Source organism: Pseudorasbora parva, chromosome 7 (assembly GCF_024679245.1).
Source record: "Pseudorasbora parva isolate DD20220531a chromosome 7, ASM2467924v1, whole genome shotgun sequence".
NCBI lineage: Eukaryota > Metazoa > Chordata > Actinopteri > Cypriniformes > Gobionidae > Pseudorasbora > Pseudorasbora parva.
In genome coordinates, this window is record NC_090178.1 from 6,534,381 (window position 1) to 6,553,698 (window position 19,318).

The 19,318-nt window shown below is 36.5% G+C and overlaps 1 protein-coding gene across 4 annotated transcripts in view; it reads left to right on the forward strand.

Moving 5' to 3' along the window:
• kif13a (kinesin family member 13A) overlaps positions 1-19,318 on the forward strand; it is an 87,219-nt gene that overhangs the window by 7,807 nt on the left and 60,094 nt on the right. The gene's annotated exons all lie outside the window — the stretch shown is intronic.

Sequence of the window (19,318 nt, forward strand, 5' to 3'; positions counted from 1 at the left end):
CATCAGCACCCAAAGAACCTACAGGCCAGAGTCATAGAAAGCCGATTAGACTTTGTGAGTTAAGTGAAGTGTTGTGTGGGCTGAATTTGCAGTAATGCCTTGTAGTTTAGATCATTTTTGTCTTTATGCTTAAAGATGATGTCTCTTCAGTGCATTCAATGCTTAAAACATAATTTTTTGTTGAGTATAACATTTTAGGATTTTTTTCTTTTCATAACAAGCAAAATTTGCTGTGAACTTAAAATGAGTCTCACCAGGATTAATAGTCATATGTCGTCTTAAGCTCTCACGGTACATTTGCATTGAGCTTATTTCATAATTGGACTGAGATGTGACTTTAGGGCATTTTTTTGGGATCAAGTTTCCATTCTTTGAGCTTCTTGATGTTTGAAATATGAATCTGTGAAAGGAGAGATGATGACAGAGAGAAAGGGAACAGCACCCGAGGGTGTCGTGTTGAAAAACCTGGGAATTCCACAGTGATCTTTTAGTGGACATTGGACCACTTTAGTCGTAAGATTGCTTTGCTGTGTGTGTTGTTGTGTGTCTTTTAAGAGTTGATAAGGTGATTTTTTTTTTTTTTTTTTCCCCTAAGATATATTGCATTTTTGTTTGGTGCCCCAAGTGGTGCATAAATCTAAATGTTTAAATTTCAGTTTATTTGTAAAATATATTGAATGTGATGTAAAAGGCCTTCAAAAACCGGGATTAGGGATGCTCATTTCGTTTTTTTTCCCTAAGCGCCAAACGAAGCTTGTTAACTGATCATTAACTGTTAACTGACAAGATTGTTCAATTAGAAGTAAATTAAGTCTCTGTGACCCATAAAAAATAACACAATTTGTTTTCCAGCGTTTTAGTTTTACATGTGCAAATAGCAGCATAACAAAAGAACATGAGGATTCACACATCGGCGCTTCACACTTTTGCAACGTTTTGTGATAGGAGAAAACAGGATATATATATATATATATATATATATATATATATATATATATATATATATATATATATATATATATATATATATATATATATATATAAAATAAAACCTTAAATAATTAACCAAACGAAAGAAGAAGCAGTGACAAGTAGCATTGTATATGCTGAGTTTCGGTTTATCTTTGTGACGCGCTTCACAAAGAAGTTCACTGAAAGGAAAAAGACGGCAGATTGTAGGCTACTCTGATTGTTTTCTTTTATTTTATAGAACATTTTTTTAATTTTGGGGGTTTTATTATGAGCGGAAACATTTGGATTTGTGTTAAATGAGAGGTAGGTTATGTGAGCCCATAGCCGGTTTCAGTTTCACTTTACAATAAATTAGTTTTAATGTTTATATACTTGTATTTTTAATGCGTTCTTTTCTGAATACTGTTAAATTGAAAGGATATATGAGGGAACTAAAATATTCTAGATATTTCTATAGCTATGTTTATAGTGTTTATGTACTAATGTTTAACATTTATTTCCAAATGTAATAAATGTGACACAAAAGACGTATAAAATTGAATAATCTTGCATAGTTAGGATTGCAAAAAGGGAAAAGAAAACACTTGTTGACGTCAAAGGGCTGTTCAGTTGGATTACTGTCTCAAATCCTCAAAACTCATTAAAAATCAATAAGATATGTTTCATATTTGATGAAATTATTTTCTTGCATATTTCTGTGAAGCTGCTTTGAAACAATCTGTATTATATTAAGCGTTATAGAAATAAATGTGATTTGACTTGCAGTGAGGATAAACATGGTCTGTTTTGACCACACTGTGTTTTGTGCGGTGAGTTATTGGCTTCTAAGAGCATAAAACCATTGAAATATAATTCAGTTTTGGTACATTGGGTTTGTCTACCATAGAGGAAGCAGTCCAGTTGTCCCTCTCAGGTTTCCACCTCTACTTCCTCTTTCCCACCTCTACTTCCTGTATTCTGCCTCCTCTTAGTTTAATGGGAGGTTGATGAGCTGATAAGTGAGAGTGTGTCTCACTTCATCTGATAATTGCGGTATCCGAGCACTGCAGAGGATGATGGGATATGGGTAAAGCATGTTTGCATGCATCAATGATGTGTAATTGAAATAAGCTAAAAAAACAACATATTAGATGAAAAACTTAAACTCAACAAAATTGGAGTCGAAGCACTAAAATTAAAATTAAAACTGAAACTTAACTAAAACTGAAATAAAAAAAAATTAAATCTAAGTAGTTATATTAAATAAAAACAAATAACAATGACAAAAGTACATTGTAGAATTACTACAAATGAAATTACAATGGATATATACACAAATAAAAGCTCATTCAAAATATGAATAAAAATTATTAATAGTATAAAGAATTGTAAAATAACACTGGACGGAAGAATTGTTTAAATTTTGGCTTTTATTATATTGCCACTATGGCTGTTTTATTAAACACAATAAGCTGCTGGTTTAGTCTCAATTCCTGCCTGATCATTTCTGTTTCCTTTGCTTCATAATAGAGATTCATGATTCAAAGGCGTAAAATATACACAGCGTTGAGCAGTTCATAAACCAGCGTGTTTATCATTTAAACTCATCCGTGTTTGTTCTTTCCAAACAGTGTCTCCTGAAATGACAATGTGGGCTTCAGTGGTCAACCTCTGGAATCCATCTTTTGTCTGCATGTTTTCACAGCGTTGTGTGTGTGTGTGTGTGTGTGTGTGTGTGTGTGTGAATAATCAGCCTTTCCATTCAGGGACATCGGCCACGTACACACTGCAGAGTTTAAAGGGTTTGTTCACCCAAAAATGACATTGCTGTCATTAATGACTCACCCTAATGTCGTTTCTCACCCGTAAGACCTCCGTTCATCTTCAGACACAGTTTAAGATATTTTATATTTAGTCTGAGAGCGTATGCAGTCTATGCACACTATACTGTCCATGTCACAATGCTTTGTCTGTAAATGACGTTTGTATACGGATAATGTTTTCAAAACGCTAACTCGCATGCAATAGCGTTTGTGCGCTGACACTGTTGCCCATGCCCATGACGTTAGCCAATCATAACAGTGGACATTAACTGACAAGCCTTAAAGGAGCCGCACCTTAAAAACAGATCATTTCAGAGCAGCAGAATGTAGATAATAAAAACTTTATTAACATAAGAAACTCAAGGAGCACATGCCATGATCCTTTTAATAAAAAAATAAAAATGAAAAAACGAAGTTGCTGAAAACTGAAATTAAAATGAAAACTATTTAAAAAATTTGAATAAAAATAGTAAAATAAATATGAAAGTAATTTGGTTTCCCCGCAAACCCCCCTCCCCCCTTTGAGTTCTGTTGTTCTTTTGTTAAAAAGTAAAAAAAATGTTAAAGCAATGTACTGTACTTCATATGCCCAATAATATGTAAAATTCAACATGCTTTTCCAATAAAAGATAATAAAAAAAAAAAAAAAAAATAGTAAAATAATACTGATGTGAACCCGATGGGCATAGAGGTTAATAATATGTTTTTAAAAAAAGTCTTTATGGCTCTTCAAGGCTGCATTTATTTGAACAAAATTACAGTTAAAACAGTAATACTGTGAAATATCATTACAATTAAGAATTGTTTCCTATTTGAATATATAGTAAAATGTAATTTATTTCGGTGATCAAAGCTGAATTTTCAGCATTTCTCCAGTCTTCAGTGTCACATAATACTTCAGAAATCATTCTCATATGCTGATTAATATCAGTGTTGAAAACAGTTGGGCTTTTAAAAAAAAAAATTAGGATCCATTATGAATAAGAAGTTAACAGGAAGAACAGCATCAATATGAAATAAAATGTTTTGTAATATTTAAAATATATGTACTGTGATGCCTTCTTGCGGAATAAAAATTAATTTAAAGACACAAATCTTAGTGACGCCCAAACATTTGAACATTATTGTGGCTGCAGTGTGAATATGGCCGATGTTTTCTCTAAATGTATCCAGCCGTCTGTTTTCTGAGTTTATCCGTCTGCTCCTTTGGAGGAAAATTGCATTGCAGCGATAAAACAATTGCATTCCCCTGAGGAGTCCCGTCCTTTGTGCATGAGGTGCGGCTGTGTTTATAGAAAACATAGATACACATCTTGACCTAGAAGTGGTTTCGGGATGTTTGTAAATCCCTCCGCTGCACCACAGCACACACTATTGACAGACCCGACAGTAATGTCCCTCTTTAGTGTTTCACGGCTGATTTGTTAGACTGCACTTTCCCACTCCTCTAGTCTAGCATTACAGAAACGCTCCGCTTTCACTGCTGGGTGCTTAAACTGATTAACTGTCTGGAAAGGGCAGCGGTGATGGAGAATTGTGGGTAATTCCATGCGAATAAGTTGGCATCACACAAAACGGTGGCACAGATGCCAGGCTGTTTAGATGACTGCTGTAAACTCTGTTGGAGAGTAAAACATTTTTTCAGTATCATGACAGAATCGCAGCTGCTTTAAAACTGAAATTATTCCAGCAGCAGCATTTTTGCCATTGAGTATAATTTATGAAGCGCCGCATCAATGCTTTTTGAGACATTGTGTTGCACCCCACAGCTTTAATCAAATGCACTTTCTTTCACGCCATTGTTCATTTTACTAAATCAGTTTCTATTTGGTGTTTGTTTAATTCATCCTCATTCTTTTTGTAGTAACTTTTTTAGTTTATTCTTAGCTAAAAACACTTAGTTCTTTCAAAAATATATGTTCTCATTAATGTATTTTTACTTCTTTCAAGTAATAAAGTATTCTCGTAAGTTTATAATATGCCATTGAAAATACATACGGGTGAGGGGTTCGAATGCCGGTCGCCATGTTGCTCCTCCATCTTGAAAGTACATTAGCCAAAGAGGGACATACCCGTAAATTCAAGCTTCGCCTTTCGCGTTTTAACACCCGATGGCACCGTGTCGAATGTGAAGAGGGGGATTGTCATGTTAATCTTGGACTAAATGGGCCACCGTAGGAGTTAAAACAAAATCAGAATTGAGAGAAACAGAAACTAATATTCTCTGGATGGTCATATACCTTTACACCGCTAGATGGGGGAAAATATCACACAGTGGAGCTTTAAGATTTTAAAACATTAATTTCTAGAAAAATATTAATGACAAAATGTTTGTGCCCAAAAAATTTTTTAATTAAAAAAACATTCGTTTCTAGAAAAAATATTATTAATTACATAAATTACAAAAAAAATCTATTTTTTCCCCCTAGAATAACATTAATTACATAAAATATTTGTCAAAGATTGATTTATTAAAGCTGCTGTCCGTAGTTAAAAATATATAATGAGAATGCATCCATTTTCCAAACCGTGTTTTTGTATTACCCTTAGTCATTATGGTACACTTATAATAAGTGTTTGTATTGGGACTATATTTTTAATAAGAAACATTTTCAAGAAAGAAAATATTAATGACAAAATATTTGTCAAAGCTTAAAACAAAAAAATTCTAGAAAATATATGATTTCATGATGAATACAATCTATATCTTTTTTTATATTAACAAAAACTTAAACTAGCTATATATATATATAATATTGTAAATAGCTTGTTTTGCATTCATTGAAGCATAACTTTTAGCTTGGGAAAAAATATTATAAAAGATTTTTTGCCAATCAAATATTAATGACATGCATATTTTTTGCCAAGATTTTTGTTGTTGTTGAAAACATTAATTTGTAGAAAAACATTATCAATGACAACATTTTTGTGCCAAAGATTTTTAATAAGAAAGCAATTTATAGAAAAATATTAATGATTAATTTGTGCCAAAATATCTTTTATTTTTATTTTTTATTAAAAAACATACATTTCTAGAAAATATATGGTTATGATGAATAAAATCTATATATTTTTTTTTTTTTAATTAACAAAGACTAAAACTAGCAAAATACTTGTTTTGTTAATAGCTTGTTTTGCTTTAACTTTTAGCTTGGTAGAGTTCCTCTTCAAAGTAAACTGTAAGATGACTGATGAACAGAGCGAGGTCAGTATGAAGATTTCACTGCAAAAACACACCATGACACATCTCCCAGATCTCACAGCCTGATGCTGACAGACATTAGCATTTGCTTCCGGTCGATTCAGCAGCAGAGTTTCCCAGCACGAGTCTTTATTTGTCAATGGGGTGTCCGTCAGAGAGGACGGGTCAGGAAGGAGTGCTCGGTCGCTGCAGTAAATATGTCAGTGTTGAATGCTTTTGGGAGGGAACTGCTCCGCATTTAACATCTTTATGAACTTGATGAGTTCCTGCTGATGTAGTGCGTTGATGTTGCTGCTTTTATCTAGTAGAAGGTTTTAAAAAAAGGTTTGCTGTTCTTCATTCCTGGGATCAACGTTTTAAGGTCTCGCCTTCTTTTAGTCAAATTCTAAGCTTTTTTGCAAAGGCATCATGAAAATGATAACCGAGTCGGGCTAAAACTAGCAAAAGCACTTGCGCCTGCCTTTGCATTGTGTCGGGTGTATGATAGGGCTCTGTGTTATTTTCATAGTCTGTATAAAAATATGGCCGTAGTGTCCGTGGCGTCACCCATAGAATTCCGAAGAGCCGTACTGAAGCCTAAAGTAGAGACAAGCTGGCCGTTGTGGTCTTGGCAATACGTCATCGCACGGCGTGTCACTCCCAGATAACAGAAAATGGGCAAAGAGGCGGGACGTGGGCGGAGCTTAGGTGACGCAATGACTAACAGACAGCCGACAAATGGCTATCCACCTGTCGTTTAAAGTAACCACGCCCTTAATTATGCAGAACTTTAAAGGTCCCGTTCTTTGCGTGTTTTTGAAGCCTTGATTGTGTTTACAGTGTGCAATATAACATTCATTCATTCATTGAGTTCATGTTTCGCGTGTAAAAAAACAGTATTTTTCACACAATTTACTTATCTGTACACCGCTGTTTTCTCTGTCCTAAAAACGGCCTGATGAAGTCCCTCCTTCAGAAACACGTTGTAACGGTGGCTATTGGTCCAGTTGGGCGCCAGACAGTTTACATAAACTGACAAAGAATGTGGACTTTCCGTTAACCCCGTACAACAAAAAAGGAACACAATAAATGTCGTATGATTTTAGAATTTCTTTAAGGCTTTTAACTTTCACAAAATAAATATCAGAAAAAACAAACAACAATAGTAATAGCAGTGAGTTCAACCACTCATGTGCAGACTTAAGATATCAAACATTAGAAAAGAAATACATTCGTTAGGTCTGCAATAGTTATTTTCCTCGTGCGTCTTTGCACAGGCCAACAAGATTCAACAGGAATAATCCCTTTTAAATCAACAAAAAAATTGTCCAACAATAGTCCATAATATAAGTAAATAATTAATGAAAACGAAAGTTCATCGAACACTAGGTTTGGTGTCCAAATAAAAGAAAAATAATCGTTTTCAGAAACGGATAACTCCGACTGCGTAGAGGCAGGTTGTTAAGGGTTAATTGTTAAGTCTGGGAGAGCGCGGGGAAGATAAATGTATCCTTTTACCTTTCGTGGTTCGGACCAGTTGAAAGCTCGTAGAAGGAGGAATTTATGCTTGCCTGGCAGGTTCGCTTTGTGAATCCTTATTCAGCTTTACCACCTTTGTAGCAATAATGCAATGTTACCGGTGTCCCGGTTCCAGCTCGATCAGTCGCTCTACTTCGTTCCAGCAAGACCATCCGCATTGATCGCTTCCAAATGCAGCTTTCGGACTTTTACCCACACGATAGTAATCCAAAGAGCATCTTCACGACACGCTGAATACAACACCTTACTTCCCTTAATTTTTCCACGCCACTTCCAAAAATGTCCCCACCAGGCCCTCTCTTCCCTTTTCCGGCTTCCTCACTTCCTCTTTGCTATTTCCACTTTCCTTAACGAAATCAACAAAACCCCACCTCTTTTCGTTTTCCCATTTAGATTTTCGTTTGCATGAATTTTAATAATGTAAAAACGGGAAATATATTTAGACTATTTGAACAATATAATTTTTAGTTACTTTTGTTTCTTTTGTGCACTGCTACAACGTAACGAGTTCTGATTGGGCCTGCGCTTCCCGTGTTGTGATTGGACAGCAGCTTAGCGCACTTTGCCCTGAAAGGTCCCGACTCTTACCATAACGGAGAGATGCAAGCGCTGAATACGCGCTCTTCTCCACGTGGGAGAGCAACGAGACCACGCCCCCTATTTTGCGTGTTCTTGTGGGCGGAGGGTTAGTCAACAAACGGTTCTAGTGACGTCATTCCTGAAGGAAGTGCAGGGCTGTAGTCCAAACCAGCCATTCGCTGTAGGCTTTCTGTTAAATAAAATATCTTGGGAACTTCTGTTAAATAAAATATCTTGCTTGGCATTGAACTTTGACCGTTATAATTTTCCAGGTATTATTTATGCTCTAACAGCAACATTACACACTAACCAAAGTCTGAAAGATGGGATCGCGAAGAACAGGACCTTTAAGGCTTTATATAATTTAAACGAATGAGTTATAAAAAAATTCACACCTCCTCACAGTTGTCATGAAGGGCAAAATTAGCCATATAGACCAAAACCACAATTTGTACCAGGCTGTAAACATGTTTTTTTCTGCTGTTAAACATAGGGCTCAATGAGAATCTGGTCCCTTCTGGAGCCTTTCCCTAGTGGCCAGTCGATGAATTGCAGTTTAAGTCACTTCTGTTTTGGGTTCAAGGGAAACTGGGGGAGGTTGCTGGTTGGTTATTTTATGTTTTTTTTTTATTTAGTAAAGGGAAAGTCCTGAAAGGTTTTAATGCTGTTTGATACTTACAGTTTCTGTAATTAGTTGGAACGACTTAATTTTTTTGTTGTTTATGCTACTAAGCTCCTCATAAAATATCATTAAAAGTTGAAAACTGTTGCGTTCTTCTCCTTTTTTTGTGTGTTCCAATAAAGTTCCATTTCAGTTAGCATGTTGTCTTAGAAGGTAGAGAGTAGACAGCAAAGCACCTCCCTAGGTTTTATAACAGCTTATGTGAAAGCTTAATCATCTGTTTAGGAACTTTGACTCACTAGGCAAGTGATTCTTATGTTTTTTAAATGTTGATGTGTTGATCTGTTGCTCAGTGACCACTGCTGCCAGCGACCAACAGCAGTCTAGAACGATGATGTTCCAATACAGGAGACGCCCTCATTACGCTCCGTGTTTTTTTGGGGGGTTATTAAAACATCTGGTGCAACTGTTCTTCCACTGTCCCATCTGACTCTTTCCCTAAATCAGTTAGCATTAAGTACCGACATTGATTCCTCAACCAGGTTTCTTCTGGGATTCCATTATTTGAACACAAGCGTGAATACTATCAGTAAATGCTTAAACGGCTTTCTCACGAACTAAATGAAGCAAAGTCGGGTCAACGCCAAAAGCTTTGTACACACACACACACACACACACACACACACACACACACACACACACACACACACACACACACACACACACACACACACACACACACACACATTTGTTTTTGTGACATATGGGGACATTCCATAGGCGTAATGGTTTTTTACCATTTTTACCAGTAAAAAACAACCCAATGTTGGGTCAAATATGGACTAACCCAGCGATTGGGTTGTCTTAAGCAAATATTTAACCCAACCACAGGATTAAAACAACCCAATCGCTGGGTTAAAACAACCCAATTGCTGGGTTAGTCCATATTTGACCCAACATTGGGTTAAAACAACCCAAGATTTTTTAGAGTGTACCCATCACAGGAAACATTCTGCATTTTTACTTTCTAAAAAAAACTCATCCTGTATGATTTATAAGCATTTTGAAAAGTGGACACATGGCCAATGTCCTCATATTTCACCCTCTCCTTGTAATACCCAAGTCATACCCATGTCATTATAAACATTTGTGTCCTCATATGTCACAACAACCCCCCCCTCCCCCCCACACACACACACAGTTGTAGAAACTAACACCATTTTTTTTTTAGGAATGGTAGTATAGTTTCAAATAGACACTGCTGTGGTTTAGACATAAGTTTTAAGCGTTTTGTGGGATGCTTGGCTTTTGTTTTAGCTGTGAGACTGATTGCTCTATGGGAAGGGCAAGTTGCTTCCTTCCTGATGTGGCTTGTCATGTCCTCCCCATGCTGGACACTATTATGCTCTGATGTTTAAGAATGGAGTGTGAAACGTATGGTTTCCTCATGGTTTCCATACCAGCATGGCTTTGGTTTGCATGAAGTCTCTCAGTAAACAACCAGTAATTAATCTCTGAAATCTCAGTCTGTGCTGGAGAGCCGCATAAATGTGATGTTACAACATTTATAATTTTTTTGGTCTGTTTCCATAAGTGTCAAAAGTTCTGCCAATCGTGACTGGAAACATTATAGCAAGAGACTCTTTTTCGGAACATTCCAAATGTTTGAATTCCTGCAGTGATTCTGTGCAGCAGTGACACTTGATTTCCTGCAGGTTCAGCATCTGCTGTGCGTCTAAAGCAGATTCATTATTCTGTCTTTGTGAGTGTTTGGTTGCAGAAGTGATTGAGTCAGGGATAGGAATTGGAAGGAATTTTAAGATTCTGGTTTTGATTGTGAAGTTAGTAACTAAACTCAACTTTTCAAGCCGCCCACCTACATGCACCCACATAAAACATCGTAATTAATACAGTACTACAACCTCAATGACCTTCTCTTTGTGTTGGTATGTACTGTGAAGTCTTTTAGCGTCTTATCTTGTTGGGCTTTATGTGAACAGGGTAGCACTTTATTTTACAGTCCTGTTCCCCTTGTATATATTATGTTATTATTATAGTATTAACAAGTTCTGGGAAATGATCCCATGTAGTTGCCTTATATTACCCAGTACTTTCTAGGTAAGTACACTGTAAGCAGAGGCAGATTTGAATACAGCTTCCAGAAAAGTGTACAGTCACACCGGTGTGATTATAATGTTCAGTGCTTCACGTGATTAACTGCTAAATTCAAATCTGCATTTGCACTTTGGCTGGTTCTGAGCCAGAGAAGCTTCATAAATATATAATGTTTCATATAATGCTTATTTTATTATTTAAATTTAAATAGAAATAAGTAAAAGAAAAAAACATTTATAATTTGTAAAATATACATGTATATTGTCTATGGAAGTTGCAATAATCCTTTCAAATATAATTTGATGACGCACTTTATCCAATGGTTTAGTCAACACATTGGTAAGTTAACTATAAAGTTTACTCTAATCTTAGAATATTGGAGTTATTCTTTGAATATTTAAGTGCCCTAAAGTTGTCTTCTTTTGGTGAATTTCTTAATTTTGAAGCTAAAGTTAGTCACACAGCCTGAGCAATTCGTGCAGAACCATTGAGGATTTGTGTGTGGATATGGGAATTTGTCTAAAATATATAGATGTAAAAATTTGAATTGTTTAAAATTTCTGTTAAATTGACTTCTGTAAGTACACGTGAGTGCACATACTGTAAAATAAAGTGCAACTGAGCATACTGACCCGCTTCCCTTAATCCAGGTCCTGATGGTAAAACAATAGTATGCAAACTACTGCATGTTGCTTTCACTGTGTCTCATGGTATCTAATGCATCAGAAATAGTTTGCAGCTCTCTCCTGAGCGATACTTTCGATAATGAGATCCCGTTGATGCTTTGTAAGCTCTGTGGCCCGTGGCTCTTGTAGTAGCAGCAACCAAGATAAAAAAATAATACAAGAACAGCTGATATTTATTTAGAGCCGCTAAACAGGTGTGTATTATTTTACATGAGATGTTAAAGGTACACAATGTAGTATTTTTGCAGTAAAATATCCAAAAACCACTAGGTCAGTTATATATTTTGTTCAGTTAATTACCTACAATATTCCAAATGTTTCCAACTATTTGTAAATTGTGAGAAAATTGCTATTTTAACTAAGGACCGGGACGTTTCAGCATAGCGTTTGAGGGAGTTGCCTGTTAATCGCATCATATCTGCGTTATCCTCGGTTTTATTCTGCAGAAGCGCTTTTCTCTTAGCAGTGTGAACATGTCACAGCAGCGCCGAGCGAACGCACAGAGTAACGTCATAACATCATTTCAAACACACTTAAATGTATCTAATATGATAAACAGAGCTGCATTACCTTATAATCATGACCGGAAAAAGCGGAAGTGCGGGCGCCCGGCGACTGTGTCCCGTCCCGTCATAATAAAAGTCCCGGTGCTCGCGAGCCGTGTGTTTGTGTAACAATCGCTCCAGCGGCCGTGCTCAGCTCCACAACACTCGGTCCTGCTCTGCTTCACACTACAGTAACGTTAATAACCGCATCCCTGATCATGATTTGTGCCCGAGTCCTATTTTACACCGGCTGTGAGGTGAAAACCACATGTCCCAAGATTTTGCACTCACACTCGGCGTCATCAAACTACGCCTCTGTTTAGAACAGGCGCCCTCCAGTGGACGGAAAGTTGCATAGTGCACCTTTAAGTGTCCACAGGGTATGCACACTTAAGCTCATAAAATACTTCAGCCAGACAATTTTTGTGTCCGCATGGACAGTGAGTGAATTGAGTTCTTGAAAACAAAGCTTGTTATCCTAGCTATCAAAATCCAGTGTTCGGCATTTTGCGTACGTGAGTTTTTGTTGTAGATGTCTAAAAAAAAAAAAAAAAAAAAAAAAAAATTGGTGTACTGTGCTAATTAATTGAGATTTCTTACAGCTCTTACAGGTTGTTGGCCTTGTCTGTTTCGTTGCTTCTATTACTCTCCCCTTTTTTGTAAGTCACTTTGGATAAAAGCGTCTGCTAAATGATTAAATGTAAATGTAAATGCAAAGCCCATTAGCACTTTCTGTGCTCACGGCCAAAGGACTTGAACAGAACATGGAAAATTGAGTATACACGGGCCTTTATGCAGTAAGGTATTTTTCTCCCAAAAGTATCACTTTGGACCCATGGTATAATTTTAATGATAATTGCATGAATGAATATGTGTATGTATGTGCGGTATATACCAAATAGAGTTACTCATACCATGATATTTTCAACCTATGGCAGTACTGGGATGAAGGAGCTCCAGTGCTAGCGTATCTGCTCAGTATCAGGGATGATTGTGATCATGTGTGGCATTTCTGTGTCAGTGTGCACATGCTTAAGGCACACACTGGGACGAATGCTACAAGCGGTTACATGCGTTTTCCTGTTACAGCTCGGTGGGCATTATGCATCTCGTGAGTAGGTGCACACTGAATCTGTTCGTGCAGGAAGCACTAGTGCATGCAGAATTGTTTAAAAGTTGTGTATGCCCCTATTCTTTTGTGCGCAAGTTTTTGTGCTGTATATATATATATATATATATATTTCATAGATTCAAAGAGAAATTGTGCGTACAATCAGCACACTTTTTGCAGGTGATTGATTAAATAAAGCATTTAACTCAAAGTAAACAAGAATCTGCACACTGCCACTGCTGCTCCCAAAGATTTATTTCAAAAGAAACAACGTTTTGAAGGATTTTCATAAAGTCTGTGGCATTGTGCAGATGCTTGTTTACTTTGAGATATATATTTCATAAACCATGGATCTTAGAGTTGAATTGAATTTTATTAATGGAAACAGCATGCAGTTTGAAATGATTCAGTTTGGCGTGGCGGTTCTGGTCAGAGCTCCACTGGTTCTGTCTGCTCTGATTAGCGGCTGGGCGGCACACTAGTTAGTGGCCCATATTCAGTCCCTGGACGTCTGTCATGCACTCTAATGAGGGGCTGGAGGCACAATGGTTCTGCTTATAAAAACAGATTAGCAGTGGCACAGAAAGTGCAAACTAATATTCCAACTGTTCTTTTGCCACACTTAGTTTTGTTGCCACATTAGTAAGTGATTCTAGGGCAAAGATGCAGCTTTAGTGATGTAAAGTTGATGTGTTGTGTCTTGATTGATTGAGTTGGGATGTTACCTTTTCTTAATCATGACTTGTGTTGTTGTTTACGTTCTTTACGGTTTACTACTAAAGTATTATTGTTTTTAATAGTGTTTTATTACCAATGTATTGTATAATATATACACACACACACACACACACACACACCACACACACACACACACACACACACACACACACACACACACACACATATAATTATACAATACATTAATAAAACACTTTTAAAAACAAATATATATATAATCAACATAAGACTTGTTATAACTTATGTGTGAACAAGGAAAGTGTGTTTTTATTTTATTTTTTATAGATCTTTTAACCAGTCTCTGGTAAACACTTTCACTTTAATATAATAGATGCATCCATCCATCCATCCATCCATCCATCCATCCATCCATCCATCCATCCATCCATCCATCCATCCATCCATCCATCCATCCATCCATCCATCCATCCATCCATATATATTTGTTATTTTTATTCCGATATAAATGTGTAAATTATTTGTTTTATAACTACATACACTGCCATTCAAAAGTTTTTGATTGGTAAGATTTGTAATGTTTTTAGAAGAAGTGTCTTCTGCTCACAAAGGATGCATTTATTTGATTAAAAATAAAAAATAAATAATGGAATATTTCTGTGATGCAAAACTGAATTTTCAGCATCATCACGCCAGTCTTCAGTGTCACATTATCCTTCAGAAATCATTCAAATATAATGATGTGCTGCTCAAGAAACAGTTATGATTATTATCAATGCTGAAAACAGTTACATATATACATATATATATAATATAGATAGATGTATATATAGATATATTTATAGATAAATAGATATATATGCATTTATAAATAATATTTTTTGTAATGTTTTAGATTGAACTGCTTTACATACAGTGGAATATGCATATTTGCGTTACTTCCTTTTGAAAATAATAAACTGGCAATGCTGTGCTGGTATTTTGAGGTTTGTGTAGCAGTAGTGTATGACAGTGCAACACTAGTACTTGGCAGGTGGACAGGCTGCAGTGCGGCGAGTGCTGGGATACTAGAGGAGGGTTTGGCATTCTAGTCCATCTGAGATCCAGTCCAGGTCTTTAATGAGTCCTGTGAGCAGGTGATGGTCATCAGGCTGAAAGAGTGCCAGTGTGTGCCTATAACGTAATGATAATGTGTGCCTGTAATGATTCACAGTCCAGGTACGTTCCTCGGCACAGAGGAGTGTGTAGAGCGGACCAATCCTGCGGTGGTTGACGGCATACTTGAACGCTTATCAGCTAGTGCAATAAAACCTTATCAGAGAGGTATTTTCCAGTGTCCTTACGTAACACCCAGAAACGTTCAGTGATTTTGAACATAGTATTTTTAGCTCCATTGCAACAGTAAAGTATCTTTAAGATTTACAGCAACACTTTAGAATAATGGTCATTAGTTAACATTAGTTAATGCGTCATGAACTAACCATGAGCAGTTCATTTGTTACTGTATTGGTTCATCTTTGTTAACGTTAGTTAATATAAATCCAGCTGTTCATGGTTTGTTCATGTTAGTTCACAGTGCATTAACTAATGTTAACAAGAGTTTAATAAAGTATTAGTAAATGTTGAAATTAACAAAGATAAATAAATGTTTATATAAGTGCATTTCATTATTAGTTAAAGTTAACTAATGTTAACTAATGACCTTTATTCTAAAGTGTTACCAGATTTACTTTTCATTTATGTTTCTTCAAGTTACATGTATCATTCTTTACTGCACCGTAATATTCTGTTTCACTTGGAAATACGTCACAGCACAGCAGTGAAATAAAATTAGTTGCAACTTCCAGTTCATAGTGTAGCTTTAAAGGTGCCCGTTATGCTATTTTAAAGGGTTAGTTCACCCAAAAATGAAAAATCTGTCATTAATTACTGACCCTCGTGTCGTTCCTCACCCATAAGACCTCCGTTTATCTTCAGAACACGAATTATGAATCGATACGCTGATTCATAACCCGTTCGAAGCTTTGTTTTGAAATTGGCCCATCACTATATAAGTGGTTATTTAGTTTTTTAGAGCACAAAAACTATTCTCGTCGCTTCCTAAAATGATTGTAGAGCCACTGTAGTGAGATGGGCTTTGTAACGACGTCTTTAGTGCTTTAATGACATTGGTGTCAATGAGGGCCTTTCTGAGCCAAATATCTTCATTTGTGTTCCGGAGATGAACCGAGGTCTTACGGGTGTCAAACGACATTAGGGTCAGTAATTAAGGACAGAGATTTCATTTTTGGGTGAACTAACCCTTTAAAGTATAGTTTTAGAGGTCTCTGACCTCAGGGTTACATGCAGCAAAGGTTTCATTTTCTCATAATATACACTGCACTTAACAGCAATGCTTAATGATTCTCAAATGACTCGAGGGATGAATCAGTCTCTCTAAATCCCTCCTTTCCACGAGCTACTCTGCTCTGATTGGTCAGATGGCCCAGCCTGTTGTGATTGGTCTGCTCTGGTCTGATTGGTCAGATGGCTCAGTCTGTTGTGATTGGTCTGCTCTGCTCTGATTGGTCAGATGGCCCAGGCTGTTGTATATTTTGTCTAAACTCTTATTACCATAACTGAACTTCAGCTCCGTCCGGAGGCTTCCTATAGCTCAGTAATTGTACACACTGTAAAGACAGTAACAATGACATTGATTTTATTACATCAATCCAAGAACTAGTCCAATGTTGAAACATTGGAACAACTAGTTATTCAACCCAAACCTTGAGCAGGACGTTTCTCAGTGATGCAACTCAGTTTGAGGTACATTGAGATATTTCAACTGTAATTCCTCACCATCAGCATTAGCAAGTGTGAGTCCATCCACAAACCCGTGTGTGTGTTTCTAATATATTGCGGTGCACATGTGGGAATTGTAACAGCACATATGTTAGCCGAGCACAAACGTGAATGACTGATGGAGCATTAACGTTTGCAAAACAAATGTTGCTTCATCTTTTATCTTTACTCAAAGTAGTAAGAGCGACAGATAATCTGCATTAATAGACACAGTTTGGGGTAATACTGCAGCCCACAGCTGATTTACAGTAGTATTTCAGTAAGACAGTAATAACGCGAGTTAGCCCGGTTAGCCAGACCTACACAATAAACACACTGTAGAGCGCAGCGTCTTCTCACATGATGCTCTCCAGGATCCGCTGCTGTGTTTGAGGTGCTTCAAGTTTTCCCTGAGGTCTGCACTTTATAAGTTGGATGGGCAATATGCTAATGTTTCGTCTTGACATCACAATGAAACGGCTTGCCATTTGTTTGAAAAACGATTTGGTCAGTTGACTCAAAGTCGTCTCTTACTTTTGAGAGACAATAACTTTCAGATTTAAAACTTTGCAGGATGTTTTCATTCACTTATAACTGTTACACACCACATGAAAGGTCATTTTCAAAAATCTATAACAGGGGCACTATAATAGGTATGGTAATATACCAAAGTACTAAAACAGTTCATAGTTTTTCCACAAGCTTAAGTAAATACTAATAAGGTATCCCGTGTCATACACAAATACAAAATACTATCATGGTAACACATGACTAAAATAATGCAATAAACATTAATTTGACAACATAAGATGTACAAATAAAATCCTAAAGGCCATAACTGATAAGAAGAAAGATAATTATTAAAATGAAACCCCTTCAAATGTGAGCTTTCACAGTCTAATAAACCTGTTTGTATATTATAAATATTCTTGGCTTTGTGATAAATAGCTTTTTTCCTCTTTTTTAAGTTACTTTGGATAAAAGTGTCTGCTAAATGAACGACTGCAAATGTAATTAGTGTAAATGATTTCTGGGAATGTCACTATTGTCACTTTTTTCATTGTAAAGAGATTCCAAAAACTACTTTTAACAGTATATTGTACTGTACGTTTTACTGTAAAATTGCATGCAATGTCCCATTTGATCTATTACAGGAACTTGTCATTAACTCGTTTACAGCTTTTTATTATTTTACAGTTAAAATGATGATCATTTTTTACAGTGTGCATTGGCTCAGGCTACACTTTGTCAATGATTTTTATTTTTAGAAATCAAATCAAATGTGTATGGGAAAGTTATTTGAAAGATTTTTTTTAGGTCTACTAAAGTAGCTAGGGAAAACATTTGTGGTGAATAGAGGAGTATTTTAGTCTCTCATGCTGGTAATACTAGAAATCTGTTCCAAAACCTAGTGAACTGCTTACGTAGATTCGCTCTAAAAAGGCACTTTCTTTTCCCCAAATTCTAAAGCATGAATTCATGTCTGGAGAGGGCAATTCAATGATGCATTGCAATGATCATCTTTTTGAAGTTTTGGAGCTTGTTTTCATTCACCTCCACTCTTTTTTTGGAAAGGTAATTCCTGCATGCGAGACAGTTGTGTACATTTTTTCCTCGTTGTCATTGCATTTGAGAGAGAGAGAGAGAGAGAGAGAGAGAGAGAGAGAGAGAGAGAGAGGTTTTGGGAGACATAACCCTTACATGACCTCAGCTGTAAAGTCCACAAGCTTTACTGAAGTTTACACACGAGATCTACTGCGACATTCAGGCCTAAATCTCTGTGTATTATGAGTCCATTCACATGTTCATCAGTCAGGAAATACCACTGAACAACTCGATGAACACGGGGGTAAATGCAAGGAGACAGTAAAGACCTCCATTAATCAAGTCATTAAAGAGGTTTGAAGGGGAAAGAAATGACCTATAAATGAGGTCAGTGTCACGTAATGTGGATTGTGCTGGGAAAAGTTCAGGTTACCTGCCAGTTTTAATAGAGAATTTTTTCTTGTCTTGTCCAAAGAAAAAAAATAAGATACTTTTGAAAATCTGCCCATCTCATTCTTTTATAAATGTTATGCATGCAGATTTTATGACTTGAATCGAGTAACTACATGTAATATTTGAACTTTAAAAAACAAAACAAAATTTGATCTCAATGCAGGAGCATTAAAATAAAAGCATTGCCATTATTGTATTTTTGTTTGCTGACTGTATTTATGCTGTAAACCGCCTGCGGTTTCCACTCCTGCCCGGGAACGAACAAACACACTTGCAGAACTAAAAACAAAATGACAGCGCTGCTGACGGTTACTGTAACCAAACGAAGCTCACTGGTGCTCTCGCTCTGGTTGATGTGCACACACGGTTATCCGGGAGAAGTGTCCATACAAGCATTTCCACCCCTTTATGACGTCATACAGGGCCATACTCGAGAAAAACTTTCCAAAACTTATTCGAATCCTTAGGGCGTGTATTTGGCACAGAAATACTCTGTGTCCGTGAAACTTTGGCCATGTTTAGCATGAGAATCAACACAAGTCAGAATGCATGAAATAGCATTGGACCCTTTAAAATAAAGTTTTACCGTTATTTGTTGAGGTGATGTTAAGCCCATCTTTATTTCATGATGTTTATTGAGAAGTGTCTGTAT